We start from the raw sequence: 13,903 nt of genomic DNA, 5'->3' as shown, positions 1-13,903 counted from the left end.
GCCCCCCCACCCCCCCACACAAAAGACTGAAAAGGCAATGAACACCCTGGAAAAAATGAGTGAGTGAACACTGAGAAGAAGAGCATCATAAAAGCATTTTTTTAAGGAAAAAAGTCTTATTGGAGTGCTCTTCGTGTACGATCACCTTTTTGAGAACTTTTAAAAGAAAGATTATAATTTGTTCTGGGACTGAGTAACAAAATTCTCTGTCACTTGTGTTGTGATTATAAACTCTATTTATGAACTTTTTGTACTTATGAGTGATTTGTTGATGTAAAGATATGGTGAAAATAATGGAAACTCTAAACAATTCAGTAGTTAATACTTATCACAGATAGATATCTGTATTTATGTCAGTGCCAAAGGTCAGAACTGTTCAGTCAGTTAAGACCTACTTATTTCCACTAAGGGTGTTTACGCTACATTATGCTCACATAATACAGTACTACTATACTAAAATTTAAGAGCAGTGTTTTTAATTTGTAAATTTGGCTCGGCTTTGTGCCAACAAAATATGGGTTTATCCAGAACCTTTCAAGAGCATATTGAGTTCTTTCAATACATGCCAAAATGCAATAGATATCTTTAAAACGGCTATTTTTTAGCAGTTTTAATGGCAGAAGGTGGGCAATTTTAATGAGGAATAAGTGCCAAACATTCTCAGTCATATTCTTATCAAATTGTTAAATATGCTACATTGTGCTGAAACATCATTCAGACCCGATGATGCATCTGTGCATCTGTAAAGTGCCAAGCTTTTATCTCCCTCCTGCACAGGAATGTTTAGCTATTAAAATTCAGCTGTTTCTGTAATGATTTTGTGATAGTAAATTGTGATATTAGGACTGCAAGAGCTTTATTCCTAGATTCCTAGAGCAATAAAAAGGACAAATTAAGTTGTTCTTCTGAGGAAACCAGCATTTATATTGGGGGGAAAAACTGGACAAAGCCTTTTGTTTGGAGTATTGATCTTTGTACATTACAACTCATTAGAAAATGCTTGCTAGAAATGCAGTACATTGGTGGATCTTTTACATGCTGTTTTATTCATCTTTTCCCCTACCCAAATAGAATCTTTGTGAAACAATTTCAAAAATGTATAAATTTGCCTGAAATTAAATGTAAAAATGTCAAAGTCATGTACCGTGAAGTAACTTCAAATTCAGCACCATGCTGTTTTGCTGCTAAAATAGCACTGAGGCCCACAGCTCATGGTCCTGGCAGCTATTTAACCTAAGATCTCTGTATGCTGGCTCAGGATTGACAGAGTTTTAGTCTAAAGCTTTGCTCATCTGTAAAACTATTCAGACACATCCACGTTTTATTCTCAGACTTAGGTAACTAATGATGTTGTATAAAACTTTTTAACTGTTAAAAAAATATCTTGTGTTGCTTTTATTGTATAAAGAGTTTTGTACAAAGGGATTCTTGATTGTTTTGACATTTTAATTACTCACTGGAAAGGAACACTTTGCTGGATTTATTTAACCACTGTGTTTGTCTGGATCCTTGTAAATGACAGGGTTGATGCCAGTTATTTAATAGTGCTTTTTGTTATTGGTCACATATAACTGTTGTAAAGTTAACTAAAATATTTATAAATATTATATATATTTTTTGTTTGTCATTTAAATTTGTAAATTTTAAAAGACTGAATATGTAATTCAATTTGCCATACTAACAAGCTATTTGTGTGATATAGTGAGAGTATCCATTTGCTTTTGTATAATATAAAACTATTTGCATTAAAAGAAAAATATGGCTTTTGTTATGTAATGTGACTTGCATGCTAGCTATACATCTGTCACGCCTGCATTTATATAGTTTAGTATTTAAAGTTCCTGTTTCAAAAACGTCCTATTTGGGGGCATTTGAAGGTCATTTGAGAAGTGCACAGCTTTGGTGAGGGCTGAAAAAGAATCAGCTGTAGGTTCAGCTTACTGAAAAAAACAGGTTATCTAATTTTTATCTAAAATAGATAAAAGGTAGTGGACCCCACAATTAATACTATTCCCCGGGTGGGGAATATGTATGGTTTTAGGACCAGACCATAGTCACTAGCAGACATATTTTCATTAGCACAATAACTCTAAAACTATTTGATGAATCATTTTCAAACTTTGCAGGGACATTATATGGGAGAAGAATTATTAGTGATTAAATTTTGAGACTGATCACGCCGAAGCTGTAGCAGCGCATAGTGATGATGGTTTTGACACTTGATCCTGTTAGTGCCATAAAACGTTCTTGGAGGATCTTTTTGAAACTCTGCAGACATGTGCTCTGTTTACCCTTAATTTAAAAATGTAGGGTTTGGGGTACATGCTGTGCTTGCAGATCATCTGAAGTGGAAGATCATTAATGGAATAAAGCAGGGATGACATGAAGCAACAATGGATATTGACAACAAAGAGAAGGATGCGTTGATAACAGGTTAACCCTGTGAGCAGGATAACTCTATTTGTTATTATTACTGTATTTATTCTCTTTGATCTTCGATAAATCTTATTAAGACTTCCAGACCCCCGCAACCCTGAATAGGACAGGTAGTTACAGAAGATAGATGGAAAAGCCCAACTTTTCTAAGTAGGAGACTGGAAATTTTCAGCTTTCATCTAATTGGGAATGTATCAATAAACTAATGTAAAGACACACCGAAATGAGCCTGGCCCAGATTAGTTTTATGCCTGAAAATAGCAGGAAACATGGCACACTGTGCAATTCATTTGAATAAGACACCACAATTTCTATTAGAATGTTGAAGTCTTGTTCATCTCAAGCAAATATGAAATGCATAGTGCATAATGTAAAGTAACATTGAAATGAGCCTGGCCTATATTGGTTTTATGGCTGAAAAACAGCTTGGAGCATGACATGTTGAACAATTCATTAAAAGTCACATTTGCAATTGGAATTTGGGCCAGGCAAATAGAAAATGCAAAGCACACAGCAGGTATGCCACCGAGAGGAAACACAAAACTTAGCCATGCCCACACTTTTAGAGACCTAAAGGTGCAGTCTGGCGAAATGTTTATAATTCATTTTGAAGTCTGGCTCACAGACCTTTTTCCACAGAAAAAAAAATTGTAAAACATATAATTATATATATAATTAGTATTTTACTGAATGACTTTTACATGAGTAACATTTTGGTGTGGTATCTGTATTTATCCCAGAATATGAAAATTTCCATCACTGCTCACTTTGGCTCATGTGACATTAAGCTACTCTCTCATTGGCTTCAGAGAAATTAGCAGCAGATGGGTCAAAGGCTTTGTTCGAAATATCCATATAGTTTACTATGTAGTGTCGGCCATTTTGTAGTGCCGTTAGAATTTTCAACTTCAATCACTACAAATGCACTACAACAAGCTGTACCCTACATCAATCAATTTAGAACATATTTGAGAAATTTTGCTCAGTATGAACTGTAACCATTTACCTAACCCTGGAGAGGATCATCCTTGCCAACCTTCAATCTCTGGCAAGTCACTTAATGGCCCCCCTGCAATTCACTTCACAGCCGCACATTGAGGTAGAGGACGCAATCATCTTTCTACTACAAAGCACGCTCACGCATTTGGGGACAGCCGGGAGCACAGTCAGGGATATGTTTTTTGACTTGTCCTGTGCTTTCAATACCATTCAACCAGCACTAATGTAAACAAAGAGCATCTGGTGGCCTGGACAAAAATTCCAGAAATTACCAAAAGGCCACAGTATGTGAAGCTGCAGGACTGTGTATCTCAGACAGTAGTGTGCAGGCCTGGGGTACTACAAGGAACTGCCCTGCCACTGTTCCTCTTCATATTCTATACAGCAGACATCAGATATAACAAAACTGTCACATACAAAAGTTTTTGGATAATTCAGCCATTGGTGTGTGCATCAAGAATGATGAGAGGGAGAACCCAGAGGTGATAATGGACTTTGATGGGTGGAGCCTGCACTGTAAAAAATTACTTGTGAAATTTACAGTAAATTATTGGCAAAAAAGTTGCAGATAAAGAACCGTAAATTCGCAGTAATATACCATGAACGATATCACAGTACATTTATTGTGTCAGAAAAACTTATTTACTGTTCAAAAGGTTAGTTTTACAGTTTTTACTGTACTGTACCTGCAAAGTCATGTTTTACAGTTAAATACTGAAATAAGTATTTACATTAACTTACTGTAATTTTATTAATTACAATAATTACCTGGCAATAGTAGTTACCTATAAAGTACTGTATACTGTATAATACAAATATTCAGAGTATTTTTCAGTGAAAATACAGCAATTTAAAATAGCATGATCTCATTTGTATAACCTACAGAACAAAGAACACATTACGCTTTTTAGTATTTTACTGATAAATGGGCAAAACATCACAAAGATGAAAATCCACACCAAGCTAGTAAACACCGGAAAATATGAAACATTCTACTGTATTGCAATCAGCCTTAATGACAGCAATAAGGTAGACTGTCTTTCCTTTATATCTGACTCAGTATTCAGCCAAATGTTCTGACAGTAATTCACCACTGAAAAATAGTATCTGAACTTGGCTAATATAAAAACTAAACAAACATTATTCGTACATACTGCATCCATCCAAGTCATGAGAGGCAGTGCAATTTGTGCGTATGTGCGTGCATGTGAGTGACTGAGTGATGGAGTGAGTGAGTAATCTTTTATCCTGGTTTGTATATAATGTTAATGTGTGAGTGCGTGAATTGCAGTCACTTCTTGTGAGTTAGCAATTCAGCACAGAGACATTTTATCCGAACATGACTAATCTAAAATCTAAACAATATAGGCATATAATGATCAATAAGAACAGTAATTTGAAGTTGCATTTTTACTTTCACGATAGAGTAATCTAAAATGTGCATGTGTAATGTTTGTATGTGAATGACTATGGAAGATTATAAGCACAAAAATTCAAATGGCAATTCATTTTGCAATTGTCAATTCAATATTCAACCAGAGCATGCATTTGTCATTTCAATATTTAATCTGTGCATGTAATTTGAAAATACATTTTGCAATCGGCAATTCAATGTGCAAAGTGCTTATGCAATCCTTAATTCATTTCATAATGTTTTGAATAAAAAATAGAATGACAATTCACTGAATTGCATTTCGTTTTGCCATGGGCTTTTTGCCTCTTTATTCAAATGGCAATTCATTTGGCAATTGTCAATTCAATATTCAATCAGAGCATGCATTTGTCATTTCAATATTTAATCTGTGCATGTAATTTGAAAATACATTTTGCAATCGGCAATTCAATGTGCAAAGTGCTTATGCAATCCTTAATTCATTTCATAATGTTTTGAATAAAAAATAGAATGACAATTCACTGAATTGCATTTCGTTTTGCCATGGGCTTTTTGCCTCTTTATTCAAATGGCAATGGCGTCCCCGGGAATTGCATTGCATGTTGGGGAGAAAACTCAATTTGCAATTCCCAACTGTCAGATCGCTCATCAAGGTGGACCTTCATTAACGACGTCACTTCCTTGTTTAGGGCCTCGCTACCATTGATTTGTTCGTTTAGTTAGAATGAGTAATGGCGGCTGAAGAGCTTGCAGCAAATATTTCTGCCTTAGCAGATGACATGGAAATTAATCGGGTATCAGCAGTAGATGCGTTTGATAGGTTGTTTGTGTTGTCACAGAGGGTAACCAACTGCGTGACTTGATGTAACGCCTGAGCTACATTAGTTTGCACCCTTCTCGTATCAAGTCCAGTTAAGATTGTAAGTTCCTCTACCCTCTGTGACAACACAAACAACCTATCAAACGCATCTACTGCTGATACCCGATTAATTTCCATGTCATCTGCTAAGACAGAAATATTTACTGCAAGCTCTTCTGCCGCCATTACTCATTCTAACTTTTTTTTTTTTTACGTTTTAAAGAACTTTATTTAGAGCAAAACAATTACAAACTCAAACAAACAGTTACTTATAAAAGTCTACATAACAATATATCACACCTCCTGTGGTAAAAGCATGTTATTGCAATGATATAATCAGCATGTTACAATCAAATAAGGAAAAGTGCAACTAGTTATAATTATTACAAATAATAAATAATAATAAAAAAATTTAAAAAAAATAATAAAGAAGATAAAGGGGGTTTACTCATTCTAACTAAACGAACAAATCCGTTGAATGGTAGCGAGGCCCTAAACAAGGAAGTGACGTCGTTAATGAAGGTCCACCTTGATGAGCGGTCTGACAGTTGGGAATTGCAAATTGAGTTTTCTCCCCAACATGCAATGCAATTCCCGGGGACGCCATTGCCATTTGAATAAAGAGGCAAAAAGCCCATGGCAAAACGAAATGCAATTCAGTGAATTGTCATTCTATTTTTTATTCAAAACATTATGAAATGAATTAAGGATTGCATAAGCACTTTGCACATTGAATTGCCGATTGCAAAATGTATTTTCAAATTACATGCACAGATTAAATATTGAAATGACAAATGCATGCTCTGATTGAATATTGAATTGACAATTGCCAAATGAATTGCCATTTGAATAAAGAGGCAAAAAGCCCATGGCAAAACGAAATGCAATTCAGTGAATTGTCATTCTATTTTTTATTCAAAACATTATGAAATGAATTAAGGATTGCATAAGCACTTTGCACATTGAATTGCCGATTGCAAAATGTATTTTCAAATTACATGCACAGATTAAATATTGAAATGACAAATGCATGCTCTGGTTGAATATTGAATTGACAATTGCAAAATGAATTGCCATTTTGAATTGCCGATTGCAAAATGTATTTTCAAATTACATGCACAGATTAAATATTGAAATGACAAATGCATGCTCTGGTTGAATATTGAATTGACAATTGCAAAATGAATTGCCATTTGAATTTTTGTGCTTATAATCTTCCATAAATGACAGGTTGTATGGGACTTCATATGTTTATGTATGAATATGTGTCTGAGTTTGTTTGTGACAGAGAGTGAGAATGTGTGTGTCCGAGTGTATGCGTGTGTGTGTGTGTTTGTGTGCATCTTCCACGAAATGATCTAAAAGTAGAGGGCCTGCGTGTAATTCTTGTGTGTGAATTTTGTGCGTGTGTAATGTTTGTGTGTGAGTTTATGAACGTGTGTATTACATTTGTTGGTTTGAGTGTGTAAATTTGTGTATGTGATTTTTGTGTACTTGAGTGTGTGAAAGCATGTGTGTCTAATGTGAAAGAAAGTGTGTTACACATGGGACACAGCGAGACGGAGAAGTGCACACATGTGCACACACAGACAGTCCATTACCCTCCTTAGAAGACTGCAGGCATTTGCATTCACAGCCTCATTCTTCTTCTGTACCATCAGTCCACTGGTTTTACTCAGCGCCTTTCTGGCAGTGGTCTTGGTACCAGTGCTTGGATGGATCCCCACAAAACACCTGCAAAATCAAGGCTAATCCTTTTACCTCCTCACCCCATCACTGCTCAAACCCCCCACCCCATTTACATTCATTTATCACCACTCTCTTAGTCCACCACCTTAAAATCAAAAATAGATATTTTTCTATTAGCCTGCAGTGCCATTTATCAGTCTAGATAGTTTTGGTGTAAATCATTACTCAGTTGCTCATGAAAATCCACAGACCTTTTTGTGAACATTTTCGCGTAGGAACTGTTTTATTTCCACCAAACTGTACATGACACCTGTTATCACTGTGCTGAAGGTAGCAAGCATCTACTTATCCACAAGAGCCTCACACTCAGTGTGCAGTAATATGAGCAGTAAAAATAGATCCTACATGAAACTACTCACAACACGTTTTGTGGATTATCTTGAGTAACAATGTCGATTTCTGGTAATAGAAATTGCTGTTATTATTATTATTTTTTTATTTTTTTTGGGGGGGGGGGGGGGGGGTCTTTGAACATCACAACTCAAGTGCCATTTAGTCTCATAATATTCAAGGGAAAGCATCTATATGGCCAATATTTTCAAAACCTGGCAACTCGAACCAAAACAATCTAGATGAATTAATAGCTCTACAGGCTATCAGGAAAATTTTTTTTTTTTTTTTTATTTCGGGATAAACAATTTCATCCATGCAACTTCCAAGCTACTTTGTTCAAACATGACATTATACAAATTGAAAGCATTAACCAAATTAATCTCCTACCTACTCAACCACTTGCATTCAAACATGCCTTTTTTGGGGTATGGGCCGTATTTGGGCAGGGTTCAGTACAGCACAAAACACTGTGATCAAATGGGTATGCACTTATCCCTGAACATTCCACCTGCGCTAAAACTGTGTTTGTCTATGCAATCACAATAAATCCTATCTTTTGCACCATCCATGCTGGTCTCACATCTTCTTTATTATCTTGGAGAAGTATCTTGACCTGTCATGGATTCGAGTGTAGACAACGCCAGGATGAGGCATGGTGCAGGCAGGAAGGTGGACCCACTAGAGGCTCACAGGAACCAACAAGGGTTTATTAACTAAACTAGGGGGTATTCCACGAAGCAGGATTAAGGTAAAGTCTGACTCATTTAAATGGGAGTTCAGTTCCATCAACGTGTCTTACATGAATCCCCGCTGAGTCACCATGGTAACATAGGCGAGTGAAGAAGTCTGCTCCGGACCAGGTTAACTGTCTCACTTAGTTAAGCGGTGTCTAAATGAACGTCCGTCGTGTGGGAACAAAGTCCCAAAAGATCATTCCGTCGGACGAAATTCCGCGATCTTACTATTCATGTCATGTAATCAATATAATAAAGCCTATAAAAATCAGGTCTCAGCATTCCAATTACTTACAAAATAATTAAAATAAAACCGTACCCATATTACAAAGGTCAAACATTAAATTAAATTCAAATTATATGAACAGGAAGATATTTTTATATTTTGTTTAGTTGCTGTCTACGGCTCCACGTTAAAAATTAGTAGTAAAACAGCCAATTAATTTGTCAATAGGCAGCCAGTAAAATTGACAATAATAGACAAGATACGGTTATTTGTGCAGAACACACGGATGCGATTGAAAGAATTTTACGGAGATCAAATGATACAAAATAACATTATACGTACAGTAAGAGTGTCATGTGTATTCAACCCAAAAGGTTCTCGGTTGGCTATGGGGATCAAACCAGGAACTTTCACAGTGTAAGGCGACAGCATAAACCACTGTACCACCATGCCACTGTACTACATATGCACTTATAACATTTACGCAACTTACGCATTTAGTCTGCAATTCTTTGCCAAGCCAACTCCTTGGCTGTATTTATGACCACAGTATTGCCTTTTTCAGCGATCACATCTTTGTATTTTTCATACAGCTCCATCTGCAGCGCTTGTTCTTCTACACGCTTTCTTTTGACACCGCTCTCCTTTTACACGCTTTCTGATTCATTTGGTCGATCTATCGTTCATCCATTCATTTGGGCTTCTTAAATATTGCGGATGTATGCACTAAGTAAGACTTTGCAAGTCTGCCTTGAAGGAGCCTTGATTAAAGTGGAACGACTTGAGGCTACGTTTAGAGCTGGCGCTAGTTTGAGTCTGACTTTTTCAGGTAAGTCTGGTTTTCTTTAGGTACTTTCATGGAAAACACTAGAAACTTACAGAGCAAAAACAGACAACGAGGGGTCAAAACTAAAATGGGGATAACAATGACTAACTACAAAAAGTTCAGGGCAACAAGGAGCAGGCAGGTGGGGAACAAAATACACTAATAACTACACAGGAGAACATATACTCAATACAACTGAAGTACTCCACTGACATACAACAACATCAATGACCAACTAGGGAAGTAAACTACAATAGTAGCTTAAATACAGAAACTGAAAAACGGGAAAGACAAAAGGAGTGAGACATGAAACAATCAACCAATCAGGGAGGGTGCAGGACAATGAGACATCAGGAAACAAAAGGATCAGCACAAGAACAGGCAACCGGAATTCAAACTAACAGAGAAACTAAGAAACAGAATCTAACACTAGGGAATAAAAGACAGGCAAAAACACAATCACAGGCACAGAAGCAAAAACCAAAACCGAATACAAGTTACAAAATACAGAAACTAGAAAAACTGATACAAATGAAACACTAGGAAACAAAATTCTACAAAATACGAAAAATAGAGGAGGCAAGATTAGAACATATGACAAAGGGGTTTGTTTACAGGTAGGCACATGCTCAGGTCCTTGATTGGAAGGTTGTCGGTGTGGGCCAGATCTCAGCAGAATAGTCATATGCCTGTCGGTTCTTAAGCACGGCCCTTAACTTTTAGCTCTGTGGGCATTGCTGCAGGTGATTGCCCTTGGCTGCAGTTTTGCCAACTTTGATCAGCTGGCTGATGTGAGGTTTTCAATTCGAGACAAGTCTGTGCATGCATATACATGTATGTGAGTTTTATTACCCTATAAATGTTTTGAATGGTCTGTAGGATTTGAAAAGTAGCCTAACGCTGTTGATTTAACTAACTTTTTGTTTATAACAGAATACTGTAGATTTGCCTAAGATTTCTTGTGTGAGTGTGAAAGTCTGAAAGTGTGAATGTCACGCCAGATGCGTGAGTGATGACAACCCTGTTGCCGCCAAGCTTGCACTTGCCTACATGCATGTCTTGGAGAGCAAGGTGTGGTAGGGAAAAAGAGAATTTCCCCATGAGTATCAATAAAGTGTTATTATTATTTACAGAAAAGGCCAAAGCAAGCTCTATCTACTCAGGAGATTATGCTCTTTTGGAGTCCAAGGAGTACTCCTCAAGACCTTTCATGACTCAGTAGTAGTATCAGTAGTCCTATATGGAATATTGGAAGCAGTGGCATATCTCTGGCAGACAGAAAGAGGCTGGGCAAGCTAATCAGGAAGGCAGGCTAGGTACTGGTGCGTCCCCTGGACTACATTAAGCAAGTGGGGGAAAGGAGGGTCCAGCTGTAAACTCTCAGATGTAATGTGCAATCCTGACCACTCATTACAGGAAACCCTGGGGGAACTGAGTAGCAGGACTGTGGCACTCATGATGCCTGAAGGAATGCTACTGGATGTCCTTTATTCTTGCTGCCATCAGACTCTACAACAGCCATTGCTCTCAGTAGAACCAGGATTCACTATAACACTACATTGCATTACCCTCAAACTATGTGCAAAGCCTACTAACAATTGTAAGTATAGGTATGTGCAATATCAGAATCCAATGTAAACTTGAATGTATAGTCTTGTGAAGTTTTGCACTGCACAGTTTTTATATTCTAGCTTATTTACTGGTGCACTACAAATTCATTGCAAGAACAACCTATTGCTTTTAGTTGTTTTTTATTCTGTTTATATCTTATTTCTTTTCTTTATTCGCTGCTGCAGCACCCAAATTTCCCCTTGTAGGATAAATATAGTTTTTCCTATCTTAGAAACCACTCTTCTCAAATCTGCTTGAAATGCCTTGTTGGAATTCCAGCCCTTACTTCTGTCAGACGGTGAGGTCAGGTCAGGTCATGTTGGTGCGGGTTGCCGCACCCACTACACAGCTAAACTCCAGCAGTCCTCCAGAAATGGGCATCTGCCACAGCCAGGTGTTACGTGGGTGTCCACTTTGGCCTGGTCCAGCCATTTGCTGCAATGAGGATCCTACGAGCCGGATTAACCTCAGGGAAACACGCCACATGTCCATAGTGCTGTAACTGACACTCCCTCACAATGCAGGTATTGTGCCTCATTCGGGATTCCTCTAGCAAACACTCATTCGACTCAAAGTCAAACCAGCGATACCCACGGATTCTCTGAAGAGACACAGTACCAAAGGAGTCTAGTCTTCATTTCAGTTCACTGGATGGTGTCAATGTCTCACAGCCATACTGCAAGACAGGGAGCACCAAGAATCTAACGGCTTGGACCTTCGTCCTCTTGCAAAAATATCAGGAGCGCCACACACCCCTTTCCAGCGACCTCATGACCCCTCATGCTTTTCCAATCTGTCTGCTGACTTCATAGGAAGAGTCACCACAGACATGTTGCTGCCGAGGCAGGAAAACCTCTCGACAAGGTCGACAGTCTCCCCGCAGACAGACATACTACTGATGGATGTGCCTAAAAAGTAATTAAATGCCTATATCTTGTCTTTATCCAGGACACCCGCAATCCCACACATTCAGACTCCTCGTTCAGTCTCTTGAGAGCCCCAATCAGAGCCTCCATTGACTCTGCTAAGATCATGGCATTGTCTGCAAAGTCAAGATCAGTAAATCTATCTTCACCAAAGGATGCCCCATAGCTCCTGGACCCCATGACCCTGTCCAACACCCAGTCCATACAAGCATTGAACAGAGTAGGAGCAAGAACACACCCCTGGCGAACCCCAGAATCAACTTGGAAGGTTCTTCCTCCACTCTGCACTGCACTCACAGTACCAGTGTACAGGCCATTCATGACGTCCAGTAACATCAGGGGGATCCTGCGAAGTCTCAAAATGTGACACAGGGCAACTCAATCAACTGAGTCGAACGCTTTACGAAACAGGCCACCTCGTAACAAAATCCTTATTGGCCACCTACCTTCAAGGATGTAACTGCAGACTGCAAGACAGAGTCAGAATGTGTAGGAGGAAGCTGACCAACCTGGCAAGCTGACCAATCATAGCACACTGGGCTCATCGTGGTGGGCCTTAAACCTGTATCAAAATGTAAAGCAACTATGAAGTGTAGAAACAATATGAGAAAAATAATATGTTTTTGGAACATTGAAGCATGTATATGAAGTAGACTCCAAAAAAAATTACGGACAATGAAAATGAGCATAATAGGACCCTTTTAATCACTACTATGATTGGGTCCCAGAGCAAGACCCTTAACCCCAACTTGTTCTGTCCCTGAATTTAGAAAAAATGGGACTGTCCCTGAATTTAGAAAAATGAAACTTGCTCTGGATGAGAGCATCTGGTTGATATAAATGATATAAATGTAGTGGGTGATACTGGCAAAGCCTACCATACAAGGGCTAGAGACAGAGGTTGTGGGTGTGTGGGAGGAGTCATGATTTGATAGGGATGATGGGCTTGTCCAGGGAATACATCATTGTATTTTTTTGTCAGCTTCTTTGTCATTTGTATACAGGCTCTAGTCTAGTACTGTAAGACATATATACTAATATAACATTTTTTGTTTGGTTGGTTCCTTTTTGGATTTCACAGGTTTGGGACATTGTACATTATACAGATTTTAAGTACACCCCACTTCCTGTGGGACAGTTTGTTTGCCAGCTAACTGAAGCTAGTGCCTGTACAGTCAAAATCAACCTACATAGCAGAAACTTTTATATCCCGGAAGAAAATTACAATGGGGTCTGTAAGCGTTTGTCTGTTTGATATTATATGGTAATTACTTATACTATTGATGTGTCTGTCTATCATGTTAGGTAATATGTACGTTGGTCATCGTGTAAAGGAGAAATAATTAAAATACAAATATTTAGATGTATGAGTAATGTAAATTACATTTGGACATTGAGACATGCACAAAGAAATACCTTTAATTGCAAGGTTGCTACGTTCGGTCAGCTGGCTGGCGTGAGATTTTCAGACAAGTCTCTACAGTCCTTTACATGTATGCAACAGTTTTAATACCTTGTAAATAGTCTGTAGGGTTTGTACAGTACTCCCAACATTTTTGATGTAGCTAATTTTAGGTTTGTATTTGAATAATATATGTTTGCCGTAAGATTTCTTGCACGAGCGTGAGAGTCTGAAAGCGTGAGTGTCACGATATGAAATTTGGCAATCCTGGAACTGGTGGGAAAGATATATTGTGCAAAATGTCAATTAAGCGGAATGTGCAATAAGTGACTTTTTTCATTTTCATGGCCATCTTGCCAGTATGATTAGAGGTGTAGTATTCAACGTCATACGTGAAGAAACATTTTGA

Source organism: Brienomyrus brachyistius, chromosome 11 (genome assembly GCF_023856365.1).
Source record: "Brienomyrus brachyistius isolate T26 chromosome 11, BBRACH_0.4, whole genome shotgun sequence".
NCBI classification, from domain to species: domain Eukaryota; kingdom Metazoa; phylum Chordata; class Actinopteri; order Osteoglossiformes; family Mormyridae; genus Brienomyrus; species Brienomyrus brachyistius.
This window is presented reverse-complemented; position numbering follows the sequence as displayed.